The sequence below is a fragment of the Diorhabda carinulata genome, chromosome 3, assembly GCF_026250575.1.
Source record: "Diorhabda carinulata isolate Delta chromosome 3, icDioCari1.1, whole genome shotgun sequence".
NCBI lineage: Eukaryota > Metazoa > Arthropoda > Insecta > Coleoptera > Chrysomelidae > Diorhabda > Diorhabda carinulata.
Genome location: NC_079462.1, coordinates 1023199 through 1034827, shown reverse-complemented (window position 1 = coordinate 1034827; position 11629 = coordinate 1023199).

Genomic DNA, 11629 nt, shown 5'->3' with positions numbered 1-11629 from the left:
TTTTTTAAATCATATTCAATCGATTAAACCATTTTTTCAACCTATCAGATTCAACTTCATACATTCGCAACATCTCGGAATTGATAGTTGAATCGTCAGGAATATCACAAGATTTTATGATATTATGACATACCCCTGTATATTTAAATCGAGTACCAAGAATTTTGACGTGTTTCTAAGTATCTTTTATTAATTTATCTCAATTTCAAAACCTTTTTAACCGCTGTATTTATAGACAAGTTTGAGAATGTGATTTAGTAAATTTTTACATGCCTGTATACATTTTCTACAGGTCTCGGGGTTCAGGATTTACGAGAGACACTCACGAACATCCGCCATTTCGTGCTAACATCCGCCATTTCGTTCAGGATTGAGCTTAGTCGGACTATGATTCGTTGAGTGGCCCGCGCGGTCACTGGACCTGACACCCAGCGATTTTTTCCTGTGAAATAACCGCGATTGAAGTAGTTTAGAAATTGTTTATTAGTATTTTAATATAACGTTTGATTAGACACGATTTTATCTAAAATAAAAAGGGAATTCGTGACTCAAAAGGAACTAAAGTTTTACGCAACTCTAGTCACGAGAGCCGTTTTTTTTATACGTTTGTGCGGCTCAAAGCGTGGAGCGGCACGCCGAAATAACTGACCCGAATACTAATCACGGCCATGGTGATCATTTAATTAGAGCCGAATGGAGTAATGTGCTATGAGCGAGCCGTGGAAACAATCGGCGATTTTTCTAGTTGATGATACTTCAAGAGCTCAAAAAGGGCGTTGTTGTTAATGCCCGTTCCGTTAACCACAGAATTTTATGACGTGTAAATATATTTTTTTTTTCTGGTACACGCCTATTCCACTCCGATAAGTTTTTTTAACAGCTACGCATTACAAACCAATCAGATACTTGTCTGGAAACATTTTTTTCAACTACGAGGATGTACTTTTCCTTTTTCAATATAGTCGACGCTATTATCTTGTCTGCAGATGGAACGATCTATGTCTTTGTCTTCTTTGGAACTGATTCCCAAACGCGGCACCCATCTTGACCAATTACCAACTTTTTCACGTCCAAATTTTCAATTTTTGAAATGCCTACTAAGTTTCTGTAGTCCTCACCTCGTTTGGTCGACAACCGCGATGCTGGTCCTTGCAGGTCGTAAAGATCCGTTGGATATTTCCCACTGGAAACGTTCCATTTTGCCAATTTTCAGTATTTATTTATATTTATATTTATTTTTCAATGAGTTATCAATCAGCGCGTTTATAAAGCCAAAAAGGTGACTCGGAAGAAGACAGATTCTTGAAACGAGTTGCGTGGAACATACCAGAAGGCAAATGGAACGGATATAGTCCGAGAAAACGTGGATCTTTTCTAAAATAATAGAAAAAGAAAGATGAAAAACTGGAAAGAACGTTGAACCACGAATTTTACAGGTTTTTTTAATGAGTTACCAATCAGCGCGTTTATAAAGTCAAAACGGTGACTCGGACGAAGACAGATTCTTGAAACGAGTTGCGCGGAACATACCAGAAGGCAAATGGAACGGATATAGTCCGAGAAAACGTGGATCTTTTCTAAAATAATAGAAAAAGAAAGATGAAAAACTGGAAAGAACGTTGAACCACGAATTTTAAAGGTTTTTTTAATGAGTTACCAATCAGCGCGTTTATAAAGTCAAAAAGGTGACTCGGAAGAAGACAGATTCTTGAAACGAGTTGCGTGGAACATACCAGAAGGCAAATGGAACGGATATAGTCCGAGAAAACGTGGATCTTTTCTAAAATAATAGAAAAAGAAAGATGAAAAACTGGAAAGAACGTTGAACAATGAATTTTACAGGTTTTTTCAATGAGTTACCAATCAGCGCGTTTATAAAGTCAAAACGGTGACGCGGACGGAGACAGATTCTTGAAACGAGTTGCGCGGAACACACCAGAAGGCAAATGGAACGGATATAGTCCGAGAAAACGTGGATCTTTTCTAAAATAATGGAAAAAGAAAGATGAAAAACTGGAAAGAACGTTGAACCACGAATTTTACAGGTTTTTTTAATGAGTTACCAATCAGCGCGTTTATAAAGTCCAAAAAGGTGACTCGGAAGAAGACAGATTCTTGAAACGAGTTGCGTGGAACATACCAGAAGGCAAATGGAACGGATATAGTCCGAGAAAACGTGGATCTTTTCTAAAATAATAGAAAAAGAAAGATGAAAAACTGGAAAGAACGTTGAACCACGAATTTTACAGGTTTTTTTAATGAGTTACCAATCAGCGCGTTTATAAAGTCCAAAAAGGTGACTCGGAAGAAGACAGATTCTTGAAACGAGTTGCGTGGAACATACCAGAAGGCAAATGGAACGGATATAGTCCGAGAAAACGTGGATCTTTTCTAAAATAATAGAAAAAGAAAGATGAAAAACTGGAAAGAACGTTGAACAATGAATTTTACAGGTTTTTTCAATGAGTTACCAATCAGCGCGTTTATAAAGTCAAAACGGTGACGCGGACGGAGACAGATTCTTGAAACGAGTTGCGCGGAACACACCAGAAGGCAAATGGAACGGATATAGTCCGAGAAAACGTGGATCTTTTCTAAAATAATGGAAAAAGAAAGATGAAAAACTGGAAAGAACGTTGAACCACGAATTTTACAGGTTTTTTTAATGAGTTACCAATCAGCGCGTTTATAAAGTCCAAAAAGGTGACTCGGAAGAAGACAGATTCTTGAAACGAGTTGCGTGGAACATACCAGAAGGCAAATGGAACGGATATAGTCCGAGAAAACGTGGATCTTTTCTAAAATAATGGAAAAAGAAAGATGAAAAACTGGAAAGGACGTTGAACAATGAATTTTACAGGTTTTTTTAATGAGTTACCAATCAGCGCGTTTATAAAGTCAAAAAGGTGACTCGGAAGAAGACAGATTCTTGAAACGAGTTGCGTGGAACATACCAGAAGGCAAATGGAACGGATATAGTCCGAGAAAACGTGGATCTTTTCTAAAATAATAGAAAAAGAAAGATGAAAAACTGGAAAGAACGTTGAACAATGAATTTTACAGGTTTTTTCAATGAGTTACCAATCAGCGCGTTTATAAAGTCAAAACGGTGACGCGGACGGAGACAGATTCTTGAAACGAGTTGCGCGGAACACACCAGAAGGCAAATGGAACGGATATAGTCCGAGAAAACGTGGATCTTTTCTAAAATAATAGAAAAAGAAAGATGAAAAACTGGAAAGAACGTTGAACAATGAATTTTACAGGTTTTTTCAATGAGTTACCAATCAGCGCGTTTATAAAGTCAAAACGGTGACGCGGACGGAGACAGATTCTTGAAACGAGTTGCGCGGAACACACCAGAAGGCAAATGGAACGGATATAGTCCGAGAAAACGTGGATCTTTTCTAAAATAATAGAAAAAGAAAGATGAAAAACTGGAAAGAACGTTGAACCACGAATTTTACAGGTTTTTTTAATGAGTTACCAATCAGCGCGTTTATAAAGTCAAAAAGGTGACTCGGAAGAAGACAGATTCTTGAAACGAGTTGCGTGGAACATACCAGAAGGCAAATGGAACGGATATAGTCCGAGAAAACGTGGATCTTTTCTAAAATAATGGAAAAAGTAAGATGAAAAACTGGAAAGAACGTTGAACCACGAATTTTACAGGTTTTTTTAATGAGTTACCAATCAGCGCGTTTATAAAGTCAAAAAGGTGACTCGGAAGAAGACAGATTCTTGAAACGAGTTGCGCGGAACACACCAGAAGGCAAATGGAACGGATATAGTCCGAGAAAACGTAGATCTTTCCTAAAATAATAGAAAAAGAAAGATGAAAAACTGGAAAGAACGTTGAACAATGAATTTTACAGGTTTTTCCATGAGTTAGCAATCAGCGCGTTTATAAAGCCGAAAAGGTGACTCGAATGAAGACAGATTCTTGAAACGAGTTGCGTGGAACACACCAGAAGGCAAATGGAACGGATATAGTCCAAGAAAACGACGATATTTTCTGAGAGAACTCCATAGGCTATAAAAGCTAAAATTTTCTGCTCAAACTAGTATGATTCACGTTTCTACGGGTATTAACATTTCTAAATGTATTTTTCATAGAAAAAAAAGTTTTTTACACCAAAAAAACTATTTAGTTTGATATATTCAATGGAACGACTACATATTCGATGATCATATAAATATAACAAACCGTTCCCGAGGGATTACAAGTTTGAATAATACAATTTTGGGTAGATTAAATTCGTCGGGACAAATTCGGTTTAATATTAATTTTAGTGTGTTCGAGCAAAAGCTATAAATATGACAAAATTATGCGAAATGAGCGACGATAATGTTCAAACGAACAATGCTACAGAATTATGGGAATTTGAAATATTCCAGTCTGACACAAAAGTAGAAGTTTACCCAAGAGAGATCTCTATTAAATATTTACAAATTCGAATTTGATTCCGATGTGATTTACGTAAAATAGACACAGACTTCATCAAAACTTCCACTTCTACATTGTGGTGATAAAAAATCGTCAAAATTTCAAATTATACTTGAAAAAACACATGAAAAATGTTACGGTTTACAAAACTATGAGACTTCTGGACATAGTAACGAAATTATAACGAAATAACAAAAAATATTTATTGTTTTAACATTAAATGTACTTTTTACCAAAAAATTACTGGAGCCGGTCCTGTCCTGTTGTAGTAGAATTCTAAAATTCGGCGTGACACGTTTAATATACCCGCAATTCGTTAGTACGATCTTCTAGAGTACCTTTTATTCTCGAATTTGTATTCTATTTATCTAATTCATCAATTTTTTGTGATATAAGATTTTAGGGATTTAGCTTTCGATGTAAATCAAAATCTTCCTGTCAATATTGAACGAAAAATCGTTTTTTAAAGTCTATTTTAGTAGAAATATCTGTCATTTCAAATATTGACTAGATCAAGGACTAGTCTTTGAATAGATAAATTCTTGGATCTAATACGTGCAATTTTTAATCTTTCTACTAGTTTAATCTCCTTTCCAGACGCGATTGTACATTCCAACTTTCAGTTCCGTCACTTTCAGGTCACTACTCTGAACTAACTAATAAAATAATATAAAAACTCGATTATATTCTATTTCGTACTGTTTACTATGACTACTTATTATAAACTAACTAAACTGCGTTGAATCCACTCGTTTATATATCCAAACGAATATCACAAAAATTCTAGAAAATAGAAAAGAAACCTTGAACGAATTCCGGGTGTATCAAACGTGCCGCGCATTCGCCGAATTTTAGATTTTCACTATAAGCGAACAGGACCGGCTCCAGGACGCAAAACACGGGTTTTTAGTAACATAATTTGATTTATGAGATTAATATTTCAATTTTAGTCACAAATAAGTAAAATTTTCTCGGCGTCAGATGTACTTTGGTCCATTATCATCTTCTTATATCGATGCAAATGAGAAGCATCACAAACTACAAAATTTGGATTGAAAATAATCACTTTTATTGAGGTTTATTGAGCCTTCTAGGGCTCTAGAAGGTTATTCTCGATGACAACTATTACATCGTCCATTTCGTTTATTTCGATATTCGACAAAATGGCGGTTCATCATCCATAAACCAGTGTTCCCAATCGAAATGTTTAAACAACAAATAAATGTTTGAAAAATATTGACTAGATCAAGGGCTAGTCTTTGAATAGATAAATTCCTGGATCTAATACGTGCAATTTTTAATCTTTCTACTAGTTTAATCTCCTTTCCAGACGCGATTGTACATTCCAACTTTCAGTTCCGTCACTTTCAGGTCACTACTCTGAACTAACTAATAAAATAATATAAAAACTCGATTATATTCTATTTCGTACTGTTTACTATGACTACTTATTATAAACTAACTAAACTGCGTTGAATCCACTCGTTTATATATCCAAACGAATATCACAAAAATTCTAGAAAATAGAAAAGAAACCTTGAACGAATTCCGGGTGTATCAAACGTGCCGCGCATTCGCCGAATTTTAGATTTTCAGTATAAGCGAACAGGACCGGCTCCAGGACGCAAAACACGGGTTTTTAGTAACATAATTTGATTTATGAGATTAATATTTCAATTTTAGTCACAAATAAGTAAAATTTTCTCGGCGTCAGATGTACTTTGGTCCATTAGGGGTCCACGGGAGACTCGACGAGTCGCTTATTCCATTTTGGAAAAACAAAGAGCGATAAATTTGAAATTTTAACTCATATTTCCTAGCGGCAGTCAATAATTTTGTTAATTTGTAGTATATTTTGAAAGCAGAAATGAGTTTCGGGTGTTCATTTTCAATAGAAACGTACTACTAGCAATTATAGGCTTGTTAAGGATTATTTCACATAAAAAGATCCTTATAAAAGTCCTGAATATTAGTAAGTTTCTAAGGATTATGATTAATCTGAATCTCATAATGAAATAACCTCCAAAACACCATTTTTTTCTTGATAAATCGTCTTGGTTTTAGATCTGGTTTGGTTTTTCATTTCATTGTTTCAAAAGCTCTTTAATATACCCTAGTAGCCATTTTATTTCATAACCTAGAGGGTAGGGCTTGTTGTGTATAATTCCTTGAAAAGGAATTCAAATATTACTACTTTATATAAAAAATTAAGTTCCTCCTTTTTACACTGAGATCAATTACCAAAGAACTGACTTCCTCCACCTCCTTAACGGTCTATTATGCCCTTATTGAGTCGTATCTTCCCTTTTGGGATACAAAAAACATCTGTTAGATATTTACTCGGTCTAAACACCAGGGATTTCATTTTAAGATTCAAAATTCTGACTCTATCTTCTCTATTCATCTTTAAATTTGCCTGATTCGTAAGCACGATTCTCCAATTAGGTCCACGTTCATAATTAGTTGAGGGCTCAATAGTTTACAATGCAAAAAAATGCACAATCATTTGCTAATTGAAAATCAAATCGATATTTGTACTTCCAGCTAGTTTGGACGTGGATTTTAGACAATTTAAGACACGTTTTAGGAAAGTTCTTTTCCAAATACTCCCAAGTAATGTCTGATCTAGTTGTTTGCGGTAGCTTCGAAGCTATAAATCTACCGGAGGGATCATTGTTTTATCGTGAACGAAGAATCTAGTGAATTCGTGGTTTTTTGATAATTCGACTGGCCTATTTTCTCCCCGGGGAGATTCTCCAAACGGGTCGCGAATTGCAAGATATGTGCGCAGTGATTTATTTGTCTAATTGTAAAGTTAAGGCGAGGGAACAGAAGTAATAAATTTTAATAGAAAATTCAATCAATACAAGATATTAATAGTAATTCAATTGGGATTCAAGTAGATTTAAGACATTTCCCACACATTGAGATATTTTAAATGAATTTTCAATTATTTTATTTACCTAAGAATGTTTTCTCCAAGTTCTAATTGTTTTTTTCGTTTTATTCGAGTTGTATGCGGTAATTCAACAACAAAAAAAGATTGTGAATCAGTAAAAGTGTATTTTTCATAGTTAAAACAGTTTTCCACAACCCGTTATTTGTGATTTATATTTTTTCACCTCTCGAGTATACATATTTGAAAATTAAACACCACCCTGTATCATATTTAGGGTGTTATTACGCTAAATATTTAGCAGAATTTTTTTTTGAAAAAATGGCGAATTCACCGATGATTTTAATACGAACGCATCCACCAGAATTTGAATTAAATACGTTCTAAACGTTTAAAGACGCCATGTTGTTTATATTTCACCATTATGTGATGTTGAAAGGTATTTACCTCAACCAATATGAAAACTGAATTAGATACTACCCTGGATGAGACTTGTTCTTCGTTTTCAATAGAAATAGTACAGTTTAAACGAGACTTTACGAAATAGGAAGTTCAACAACTTAGTGGTCGATGAAATGAGGTTATGTTGAAGAAAATCCACTGGATCATCGTCTACTCAAAGTGTGTTAGCTAGCAGACACTTTTTTAATCATAGATGGAACGTGGGTGCATCATTTGACACATGACACAATCAAAACAATGGACTGAAAAGTTGACAAAGATTGTTTCGTTTGCAGGCAAGGTCATGGCGTCAGTTTCTTTGGGATATTTCCCGTCGATTATTTCGTGGAAAGAAGAAAGAAAAGGTTTAATATAAGGTTAGATACTTTTAGGACGATTCTCGTAGATATTCATCCCCTTTTATTTTATCGAAATTACATACCTCCAAAGTTTATCTAAGATAAAAGTGATGTACCACGAAAATAATCATGCATAATGCATCGCATTTGGAATTCCAGAATGAATTTTTGTGAGAGATCGTCGACTAACGTGCGATTCGAAACCCTCGAAGAAAAACGTTCAATTTTCGTAATCGCGACGACCGGAAACGTTTCGGACGAATTTTGAAAATCTTTCATCGCATTTTAAAGAATGATTTGATTGGAAAAGTGTCTCCGGCGGCGCCTATGTGTTTCAGAAGGTGCGCAAGTGGCACGTGTTTGTAGTTTAGGGTTGACACGGAGCACCTGTACACTTGTGTGTTTCGGCGGGGATTAGGAAACGAAACGTTTCTCTTATACAAAGGGGATGACTCATCATCTCCTGGGTAAAGGTAATGTTCGCATCTGGAACGGTCCGGGGCAGTTTAATTGAATTGTTTTTACGGTAGTTTTTTTTTCTATATCGCATGCTACACCGAAATCAACCGAATATGTAGCGACGCTATTGAAAATTATACAGGGTTATTAGAAATATCGAAAATTTAACGTATTATTCATTTTATATGAAAATAGAAGATATCAAATGAAAATATGTTTCTAACGAATTGAATTTTGAGGTTAAATAACGTAAAAAAGTCACTGAGATCCTGATCTGGTTCAAAAATAATTCAAACTCCTCGAACCAATCTCGTAGTTTCTAGTTTTCGATAAAATTGTTTTACTTTTACGTAGAAATCTTATTTTTCTAAAGGAAATACACAGAATATATTCTAGAGGTGAAAACAACGCCCTCTATACATTTTTTTCACATTAAATTAATAAAACATCTGTCAATACGTCATGTAACTGACACATAAATGACGCAGTCGTTGTCAAATCCATATGACGTTTATCAGTAGTACCAACTGTTAGTTAGCAAAAACTGACAGCTATTTATGTAAAGTTATTTTCAAAGCAATTCGTGTGTTAATTTGTAATAAACAAATATTGTACAAGCTAAATAATGGTTTGAAAGTTGTTATTTGGACTTTGTTCTATTGAATAAAACTATTCGTTGTTGAATTTAAACGTGGTCGTACGGGTATCGATGATAGTGAACGTTCTGATCATCCAATTGAAGTGATTACTTCAGAAAACATCAAAAAATTTCACAGATCAAAATCAACGACGTTTCGATGATTCAGAGCAGTTTTTGGACATGTTTACATGTAATAAACCAGATTTTTGCTTTGTTGTGTAACCATAGATAAAACATGGATCTATCACTTCTCTATGGAATCAAAACGATAATCATTTGAGTGGATTGCAAGCGATGAACCTTGTCAGAAGCTTCCAAAAGCACAACAGTCAACTTGGAAGGTTATGACTTTAATTTTTCGGTATTCTAATGAAACATTGTTAATCGACTATAATCAAAAAGGAGAAATAATCAATTACGAATACTATATAGAGTTATTGATTGCAAAAATCGAGAAAAAACCATCTTCTTATATCGATGCAAATGAAAAGCATCACAAACTACAAAATTTGGATTGAAAATAATCACTTTTATTGAGGTTTATTGAGCCCTAGAAGGCTATTCTCGATGACAACTATTACATCGTCCATTTCGTTTATTTCGATATTCGACAAAATGGCGGTTCATCATCCATAAACCAGTGTTCCCAATCGAAATGTTTAAACAACAAATAAATGTTTGAAAAATATTGACTAGATCAAGGGCTAGTCTTTGAATAGATAAATTCCTGGATCTAATACGTGCAATTTTAAATCTTTCTACTAGTTTAATCTCCTTTTCAGACGCGATTGTACATTCCAACATTCAGTTCCGTCACTTTCAGGTCACTAGTCTGAACTAACCAATAAAATAATATAAAAACTCGATTATATTCTATTTCGTACTGTTTACTATGACTACTTATTATAAACTAACTAAACTGCGTTAAACAAACTCGTTTATATATCCAAACGAATTTCACAAAAATTCTAGAAAATAGAAAAGAAACCTTGAACGAATTCCGGGTGTATCAAACGTGCCGCGCATTCGCCGAATTTTAGATTTTCACTATAAGCGAACAGGACCGGCTCCAGGACGCAAAACACGGGTTTTTAGTAACATAATTTGATTTATGAGATTAATATTTCAATTTTAGTCACAAATAAGTAAAATTTTCTCGGCGTCAGATGTACTTTGGTCCATTATCATCTTCTTATATCGATGCAAATGAGAAGCATCACAAACTACAAAATTTGGATTGAAAATAATCACTTTTATTGAGGTTTATTGAGCCTTCTAGGGCTCTAGAAGGTTATTCTCGATGACAACTATTACATCGTCCATTTCGTTTATTTCGATATTCGACAAAATGGCGGTTCATCATCCATAAACCAGTGTTCCCAATCGAAATGTTTAAACAACAAATAAATGTTTAAAAAATATTCTCGCTCGGTAAAATCGAATGATAGTTCAACCCAATTTACTTGTTTTTAAGGGTTGCGTTTTAAAACTTGTTTAGGTTTTCATAATCTTTGATATTTGATTCGATTTTTTTGAGAAAAATTTTTTCGTCTCGGCATTTTCGTGTCCGATGTGATGGTTTGTACAAAGCCTCATTTTGTTTTGCACCTGAATATAGGTCATGACAAATTGACGTTTGTTAGGGACAAACAAAAGGACGCGATGACAAAGAAATGTAAACGATGAAAAAGGGCTCGGTTTTAAATTCATTACACGCATCAGAAGCGGAGTATTACAAAAATGGGCGATTATAGCAATCATAAAAATTTATACATTTCAGGTATATCGTTGAAATTAATTAAAATTGACTAGATGATACATAAAACAAAAGATTTCAGTAATAATTTGTATATATTAAGTCTTTTTATTGATATTTTTATATAAGTAGTATGGAAAAAAATTAGTAATAAATCATTTACTGTGCCCCAAATATATTATTATAGATATATGCTGAAATCCACTTTTCTGGGATGTTTATATAAGGAAGAGTCGATAATAAAATTCGTAGTACTAGAGTAATAAATTATTAAACTATTTTCACATGTTTTTAACTACTTTAACAATTTTCTCCGCTTGTTTTATTATTTTCTCATTCCATGAGTTTTTACAGCTTCTTTCAGTTTGTCTTTTCTATTTTCTCCTTTATTTTGTATAACGATTATGGATCTATCCACATGAACTTGAATCTAAACAACAATCAACTGTAGAAGTCTTTCAAATCCGAAAAAAGTTATTTGTTGTTGTTGTTTATATCATTTAAGTAGCAACCCTCGTATACTAAACGATATTTTGAACTATCTAATCAAAGATTTTTTTATTTTCTACTTCATTTCCTTTCCTTTTTCTGTCCTTTAATAGTCTTTAACTTATGGTATAGATCCTTGAAA